This window comes from Aegilops tauschii, chromosome 4, assembly GCF_002575655.3.
Source record: "Aegilops tauschii subsp. strangulata cultivar AL8/78 chromosome 4, Aet v6.0, whole genome shotgun sequence".
NCBI lineage: Eukaryota > Viridiplantae > Streptophyta > Magnoliopsida > Poales > Poaceae > Aegilops > Aegilops tauschii.
Genome location: NC_053038.3, coordinates 456,087,433 through 456,096,642, shown reverse-complemented (window position 1 = coordinate 456,096,642; position 9,210 = coordinate 456,087,433). Strand labels below are relative to the sequence as shown.

The 9,210-nt window shown below is 51.9% G+C and overlaps 1 pseudogene; it reads left to right on the top strand.

The window, feature by feature from the left end:
* Nucleotides 1-7,866: 7,866 nt before the first annotated feature.
* LOC109735801 (uncharacterized) lies at nucleotides 7,867-8,902 on the top strand (annotated as a pseudogene).
* The last annotated feature ends 308 nt before the right edge of the window (nucleotides 8,903-9,210 follow it).

The window sequence follows — 9,210 nt, the reverse complement described above, 5'->3', positions numbered from 1 at the left end:
AATACCAGGATATCATCCAGATAAACCACGACGAACTTGTCGAGGTAATCCATGAATATATAGTTCATCAGACGAGAGAAGGTGGCTGGAGTATTGGTTAAACCGAAAGACATGACGGTGTACTCGTATGAACCATACTGGGTCACGAAGGCGGTCTTTGGGATATCCTCTTCGCGAACACGGATCTGGTGGTAACCCAACCTCAAGTCGAGCTTAGAGAACACTGACGAACCAGCCAGTTGATCATACAAATCATTGATCCGAGGAAGAGGATACTTATTCTGAATGGTAGCTTGGTTTATAGGACGGTAGTCTTGAACTAATCGGTTTGTCCCATCCTTCTTCTTGACAAAGAGAGAAGGTGCTCCCCAAGGAGAGCAACTTCGGCGAATGAATCCTTTGCGAAGAGAATTGTCGATTTCCTCCTTAAGCTCAAGGAGTTCATGCGGCGGCATCTTGTAGGGTCGCTTGGATATAGGAGTGGTGCCTGGTTTCAAGTCGATGATGAATTCGACAGCTCTAGCAGGGGGAATCCCTGGAAGTTCTTCAGGAAAGACGTCGAGGAATTCACGCACGACGGGAATGTTTTCAATGCCCTCGAGTGGTGCGGCGTTCAATGCATTCAATGCATAGAGCCTTGCCTCGGCATTTTGCACCAGATGGGCTTGGTAAGTAACTATTTCATCTGAAGGGTGTAGCAGATGGACGGTCTTAGTGGTGCAAACGATTGAAGCAGTATGCGTTTTTAACCAATTCATTCCCAGAATGAGATCAATGCTACAAGACTTCAGTACGATGGGAGAGACAAGAAATTCCAGTCCTTCGATTTCAACGGGGACGTCGTTGCAAATCATGGAGGTTCGACATTGGCCCGCAGGGGTGTGTACTAATAGTGAAGCATTCATGTCTTCGCTTCTAATGCCATGCATGAATGCAAAATCTTCTGACATGAATGAATGTGATGCACCTGTATCAAATAAAACGGATGCTGGTACTGAATTTACGAGGAGTGTACCCATCACAGTAGCAGGCTGGTCTTGAGCTTCGTTGAGATCAACGTGGTTGGCATGAACACGACCATAAGACTTAGCATTGTTGTTGCGGGGCTGGTTGTTACCACGGCCAGTTGCTGGAAGGGCCAGTTGATTCTGGTTCTGGTTGCATTCTCTAGCACGGTGTCCTGGTTGACCACACCTGAAGCACAAGCCATTATTGGGAGTGGGAACAGGAGCTTGTGACGGTGGAGCTGGAAGTCTTGACTGCCTAGATGGTGGTGGAGGCAGACGAGGTGCAGCATAGGTCTGCCTTGGGGCAGATGCATTTGGACGGTACATGCTGTTCAGGATCCATATCTTACGCTTCTGTGAGGGCGGGCCCGAGATGAGCCCGTATCACGGTTGCACCTGTGAGAGCTCTGGTATTCCTGCAGACCAGTTTCGACATTGATGGCCTTGTTCACCAGGGTGGCGAAATCAGCAAAGTCATGCACTAGAAGTGCGAGCTTGATGTCAGCTTGAAGGCCATCACGGAACTTCTCCTGTCTGCGTGCATCAGTTGCAATGTCCTCTTCAGCATAGCGAGACAAGTCCAGAAACTCTCGCTGATAAGCTTCAACAGTTTTGTTGCCTTGGGTGAGGTTGCGGAACTCACGCTTCTTCTGGTCCATGACTCCCTGAGGAATGAAGCGGGCACAGAAAGCAGCTTGGAAGTCTGGCCAGGTGATGATTGTTCCAGCTGGCAGAGTACGCCTGTGGCTGTCCCACCATTGAGCTGCGGGTCCCTTCAGGAAGAAGGAAGCAAAGGTGACATAGCTGGCAGGAGCTACATCGGCAGACTCCATCTCATAGGTGATGTCACGGAGCCAGTCATCAGCATCCAGAGGCTGAGTTGAGCTGCGGTACACGGTTGGATTGAGGCGCATGAATTCCTGCAGAGTTACTGGGGTTGGTTGCTGGTCCATATTGGGGCGAAGAAACTAAGCCATCATATTTTCCATGAATTGGCGGTTCAGTTCGAACTGTTGGATCATACCAGCCGTGTACTCAGGTGGTGGTGGGGCATTGCCACCACTACCACGACCATCTGGTCTAACCATCCTGCTAATATATAACAGGGGTAGTTTAGCATTGAGAAATTTGCAAAGACAAGAATCATTCATGATGAAACATGTATAATGAAAGGAGCACGATAGCTACTACATAGTAGTCGGCATAACTTACAAAAGGGGTCATGCATAGAGTTCAGTACATAGACTAAAACAACATAGGCGGCACACAGGCTCGCGGTGAATGCATCTAACACTAATAAGCAAGCCTACATCAGTCCCAAGAGGTACTGTGGAGGTAGGTGTAGCCTGAAAGCTGGTAGTGTCGCATCGGGAACTCCACGTCAGCAACCTGGGGTCCGCGAATACTCTGGTGCAGAACCTGACGCTCAGGTGGCAGAAGAGGTCCAAGTGCGGGAGAGTGGCCTCCCACATCTGGCCAGCCGACACCCTGGGGCATCACAGTCCTGGCTGGGTAGATCGCAGAACGGGGCAGCTCCCTAGATCGGACAAAGGGGTGCAACAGCGTCAGAGCACGGTAAAGGTGCTGACGGGTGGTGTACAACTCATGGCGAAGAGCTCGGTTAGCTCGATCCAGCCCATCAGCATGCAGAACCAGGTTCTGATGGTAGAAGGGCTCTCGGGTGACAGTGGAGTAGGCAGCAGTATAATATCCCTCCGCACCAACATCAGATGCGATAGCAATGTGCTTGAAAGGGGAGGTGTCCAACTCCCGATACTCTCCACGAAGACGTGTCAGAGCAGCATAGGCAGCATCGTGGACAGCCATATCGATGGTCACACCAACACCATGAGCGGTGTGCAGCACAGTAGTGGAGTCATACTCCCGCGAGTAGAGGTGGACGATGGCACGGTACTGCTCCTGGTTAAAGTCCTGGTACTCCTGGTAGACGGTGTACTCAGGGTGCCAGTGATAACCCAGATAGGTCATCATCTCAGCTAGCACAGCCGGTGATCCCGAGGCACCAATGGCCGTCGTGTGGCGCACGACCTGCCTCGTGGGTTCCATCTGAAAGCAAAGACGTTTCAAGGGAGTCAAATGACAGTGTGTGAATTGTTCAAAATACTATTCTAAGAAACAACTATGGCTTATCCAACTTTGGGGGTGAATGCGGTCACGGGATCCTAGTGTTAGAGTTAGCAAATTCGTTTAACCCGAGTAGAAGAGAGTTCAGAGTCCCAGAGTAAAGGTCGAGGAGTAAAAGATCCTAGTACCACCCAATGGCGACGTGGGCCCGTAAGACACACAGCCATGTTAGTAAAAGTTTTGTAATGTCTAGACTCGACTTCGGCCAAGGAGTGTGGAAAGGGGGATTCCTACAGGCAGTCGGCTCTGATACCAACTTGTGACGCCCCCGTTTTGACCGTACACTAATCATGCACGCAAATGTGTACGATCAAGATCAGGGACTCACGGGAAGATATCACAACACAACTCTAAAACATAAATAAGTCATACAAGCATCATAATACAAGCCAGGGGCCTCGAGGGCTCGAATACAAGTACTCGATCATAGACGAGTCAGCGGAAGCAACAATATCTGAGTACAGACATAAGTTAAACAAGTTTGCCTTAAGAAGGCTAGCACAAACTGGGATACAGATCGAACAAGGCGCAGGCCTCCTGCCTGGGATCCTCCTAACTACTCCTGGTCGTCGTCAGCGGCCTGCACGTAGTAGTAGGCACCTCCAGTGTCGTAGGAGTCGTCGTCGATGGTGGCGTCTGGCTCCTGGGCTCCAGCATCTGGTTGCGACAACCAGGTAGAAAGGAAAGGGGGAAAAGAGGGAGAGAAGCAACCGTGAGTACTCATCCAAAGTACTCGCAAGCAAGGAGCTACACTACATATGCATGGGTATATGTGTAAAGGGGCATATCAGTGGACTGAACTGCAGAATGCCAGAATAAGAGGGGGATAGCTAGTCCTGTCGAAGACTACGCTTCTGGCAGCCTCCATCTTGTAGCATGTAGAAGAGAGTAGATTGACGTCCTCCAAGTAGCATCGTATAGCATAATCCTACCCGGCGATCCCCTCCTCGTCGCCCTGTTAGAGAGCGATCACCGGGTTGTATCTGGCACTTGGAAGGGTGTATTTTATTCAGTATCCGGTTCTAGTTGTCATAAGGTCAAGGTACAACTCCGGGTCGTCCTTTTACCGAGGGACACGGCTATTCGAATAGATAAACTTCCCTGCAGGGGTGCACCACATAACCCAACACGCTCGATCCCATTTGGCCGGACACACTTTTCTGGGTCATGCCCGGCCTCGGAAGATCAACACGTCGCAGCCCCACCTAGGCTCAACAAAGAGGTCAACACGCCGGTCTAAATCCTATGCACGCAGGGGTCTGGGCCCATCGCCCATTGCACACCTGCACGTTGCGAGGGCGGCCGGAAGCAGACCTAGCCTAGTGGCGTTCCAGTCCAATCCGGCGCGCGCCGCTCCGTCGCTGACGTCAAAAAGAGCTTCGGCTGATACCACGACGCCGGGATACCCATAACTACTCCCGCGTAGATGGTTAGTGCGTATAGACCAAATGGCCAGACTCAGATCAAATACCAAGAACTCGTTAAGCGTGTTATGTCGAAGTAACCGCGAACGCCGTCCAGGGCCAGGCCCACCTCTCGCCTAGGTGGTCTCAACCTGCCCTGTCGCTCCGCCACAAAGATCCACTTGCGGGTACTCCTACGAGCCGACCCGACTTTAGTCACCACATGTGTCATGTATAGAGTATATAAGTATATACCCGTGATCACCGCCCAGGTGATCACGGCCCGATAGTATAGCACAGCAGACGGACAAGAAGGTAGGGCCACTGATGGAAAATTAGCACCCTATACTAAGCATGTAGGATTGTAGGTAAAGGTAACAACAGTAGAAGCAAGGGCAGGCTATGCATCAGTATAGGATTAACGGAAAGAAGTAACATGCTACACTACTCTAAAGCAAGCAGTATAGAGAAGAATAGGCGATATCTGGTGATCAAGGGGGGGCTTGCCTGGTTGCTCTGGCAAGTAGGAGGGGTCGTCAACTCCGTAGTCGAACTGGGCAGCAGCAGTGTCGGTCTCGTAGTCTACCGGAGAGAAGAGGGGGGAGAAACAGTAAATACAATGCAAACATAAGCATGACGGTGCGTGACATGGCAATGAGCAGTGCTAGGTGTGTCCTAACGCGACAGTAGGTGGTACCGGCGAAGGGGGGAACATCCGGGAAAGTATTCCCGATGTTTCGCGTTTTCGGACAGACGGACCGGAGGGGGAAAGCTCCATGTTCGCTGTGCTAGGAACGTGTGGCTGACAAACGGACTACGTATTCGGATTCGTCTCGTCGTTCTGAGCAACTTTCATGTACAAAGTTTTTCCATCCGAGCTACGGTTTATTTTATATTAAATTTTAAAGATTTTATTAATTTCTGGAATTTAATTAATTATTTAATTTAATTCGAAATTTGGATTTATGACATCAGCATGATGTCATGCTGACGTCAGCAGTCAACGTTGACCATTGACCTGGTCAACCTGACAGGTGGGTCCCACCTGTCAGGGGCTGTTAGCTAATTAACTACTGTTTAGTTAAATTAATTAACTAATTAGATTAATTTAAACAGGATTTATTAACTTAATTAATTTAGTTAATTAATTAATTAAATTTATTTTTATTATTTGTTTTTTATAATTTTTTTAATTCTTTAATTTTTTTTATTTTTTTTACGTTCTCTAGGCGTGGGGCCCATCTGTCATAGGCCCCAGGGGGTTCGGGCCCAGGGGCAGTGGCTCAGGGGCGCGAGGCCCCACCTGGCAGTGGCCCAGGGGCCACAGGCGGGCGTGGGCGCGGCACGCGTGTGCGGCGCGGGCGAGGCCAGTGGCCAGGACGGCCTGCCGGCGGCGGGCACGGCCGCGCGTGGAGGGGGAGGGCCGTGGCCGAGCCAGAAGGGCGCGAGCGCGTGCGCGCGCCTAGAGGGAGAGCGGGGGGCGAAGGGGGCGCGGGGTTGAGCAGGGGGCGGCCACGCGCGAGGTGCGGGCGCGGCGGTGAGCGCGGCCGAGCGCGCGCGGGGCGCGGCGACCGCGGCGTGTGCGCGCTGGACAGGGGGCGGTGGCCACGGCGAGTGGAGCGGCAGAGCGAGGTGAGGCTCGGGCGCGCGCGGGGCCAGGGCGCGGGGCGCGGCCCCGAGCGGCGAGCAGGGGATGGGACGAGCACGGGGCGAGGGAGAGAGAGGAGGGGCGCGGCTCACTGTGGCCGTAGGGGAGTGGCAGCGGGGCTCGAGGTGGGGGACGGGGACGACGGCGACGTGGGAGCAGGCCGGCGGGGAGGTCCGGCGAGGACGAGCTCCGGCGTGGTGACGTCCAACGGCGAGGGAGCATGGTCGCGGGGCGCGGGGTCGTCGGGGCGGCGTCGGGGGCGAGCGGGGCGACGGGGTCGTCGGGGCGGCGTCGGGGGCGAGCTGGGCGGCGAGGTCAAGCCCGATCCGATCTGGATCGGGGGAGGGAGAGGGGAGTGGGGTGTCGGTGGGGGGGGTTTGCGGGGGGAGTGGATAAGGGAGTGGGGGCGGAGTGGGCCGGCCGGCTGGGCCTTTGCCCAGTTGGGCTGCCCAGCTGGGCCACAGATGGCCCAGTGGGGGGGGGGGTTCTTCCTTTTTTTTTGTTCTGTTTTCTTTTTTTGTAATTTCTTTTCTTTTATTTATTTGCTTTTCTGTTTTATTTCAATTTAAATTATTTAGGCATTTTATAAAAATGTGTTTACTACACCATATTTACTTATGCAAAATATGGCACCTCCCGAACATTTTGGTTTAAATTTTGAAAAACTTTTATTGTTGACACTAATTAAATTTAAATTATGAAACGGTTTTGGATCATCGCACGGTTAACAACAGTAACCGAGGTGACGTGGCATGATTAGCGGGGAATTACTGTAGCTTGATTACCCGGGCGTTACACCCGCCCAGGACGAAAAGCCCATTTCCTGTCATGATTTTTTGTCATAGAAGTAGGAGCCCACCACATGTATGATGATACCGGGTTTTGTCACAATTATCGTCATAGAAGTGTCATAAGTATGACAGAAAAAAGATTCGTTCGGCCCAAAATGTCACGGATGTGTCTTTTTTTTAGTGATTGTGTGTAAAATGAAATGATTGATTGAAATATAAAGGTCTAAGAAAAGCCTAAATGACCCAAAATATGACTTTCTATAAAAGATAATCACCATAAAATGGCATAGAACTTTGTTTTGTAGAACACATAGACGTAGTCACCACGAAGTGGCGTAGACACTCGTATGGCAATTTTCATGCCATAATATGTGTGCTTTCATTTTTGCTTTGAGGTAATCACTACTAAGTAGCGTAGACCTTATTCTTAAGGTACTTTGTACAACCTTGTGTTAATTAAAACACTTTGAAGGTAATCACCAGATGGTGTAGACCTCACAGTTGTGAACAAAGCTATATATTGCCATAAGTGCAATCCATAAGATATGTGCAAAAACTGAAAGTAGTCATATAATTTTCAAGCATAATCAACATGTAGCAATTAAAAATTGCATCCATAAAACATGTTGACATTCATAAGCAGACATTACATAGTACTATGTTAGAAAATACTAACAAACGCTTGTGTACAAAAATTGAAAAAGCCAGAAACTAATCAGAAGAGAAAACGAAAAATAATGACAATAGGCGAAAAACAGGATAGCCTACTACCGTGGCCAAGCCACCTTTTCCTTTTCGTTTTTGATTCTTTTTTTTTCTTTGCTGCTCGTACAGCATGGGCTAGTGCCCACTAGCCAACTAGGCCTAGCGTGATGGTTGTCCACCAGCCCATACGCACGCCCGAGTGGATAAGCAGACGACGGGATGTTTCTAGTTCCCATCTACTAGCGTCCTCAGTCCATCTCAAGCGGCGGTTGTCAGCACCACCACCAACAACAACAACAACCTCCTCCACTAGCGACTGCCTCACCGGCGCGAGGTCGAAGGCCCCGGCGCAGCATCCTCCTCCTCTGAAGACGATCCTCCAGGAAGGTGTGCCCCGGCGCGACTCCATTGGAGTGCCCATTGGCCACCCCGAGATTCACCGGGCTCCATTCTCCCGGCGTGCTGCAGCACGGCACGCGGCACTGTGTGCCAGCGGCGAGGCGCCGATGGGCCGGTGGAGCTGCTCGCCCCGTTGTCGAAGACGTCCCTGAGCGCAGCAGTCCGCGCGGGGAGGTGCAGCCTAAGGCTAGCGCTCGACGAAGAAGCCCCAGCGGCTACCGCCTCGTGAGCTGGCGTCGGAGACGGAAGACGCGGGGATTCCGGCTGTGCGGGCTCCGCGGGCTCGGCCCCCTCCTGGACCTCGTAGTCCCGGATATCGTAGTCCTGCGGTGGAGACGGCGACGAAGTCACGCATGGCCCCCATCCATGCACGGGGCATGGACGCGGTGGTGGAGCCGCAAGTTCCCGCTCAACGCCGACGGCGTCGACATCCATTGCTTCATCCGCGGGCTCCATTACTTCGTCCGCATACAGGTTTGGAGCGGCCGGTCCGGCAAGAATCCAGGCCGGGAGCGGCGCCATCGCCGGCACGGCCGGTTCAGGCGAAGCACCTGAAGGTCCAGCACCATTGCGAGCACCAGATCCTCGGGCACCATGTCCAAGACATGGTCCACGATGATGGAAACCGTTCCGGTGGCCTCTAAACCGCCGAAGATCACGAGCATTGCGGTTGTGGCGGCGAAGTCCGCCAACACCATGGCGGCGGCGGCTCTATCGACGTCGACCGACACCACGAAGAAGGCGTAGGAAGAAGGACAGGAGATCATGAGGCATCCTCTTACCTTCTCCTTTCTTCCCCTCTAGTTAGCTTTTTCCAGCGACAGTCATCGGCGTGATTTGCTCTCTCGGCAGAGTCGAAATGCTGATAACGTGTAAAGGAACGAATTGATCGAACTGTCACTTTCATTGATGATCCAGAGGATTAAAAATAGAGGCAACCGACGCCAACGCCACGAAGGGACGCATCCGCTCGCGGGAGCGTGGGCATGTTTCGAACGGTTGTCAGAGGCAAACCGCACGCTAGTTACAAGGGAGGATTATCCCTAAATAATATAATTAGCACCTCGCTACCCGAACCAAGACTTTAAAAGTGTTGGAATTGAAACTAATTA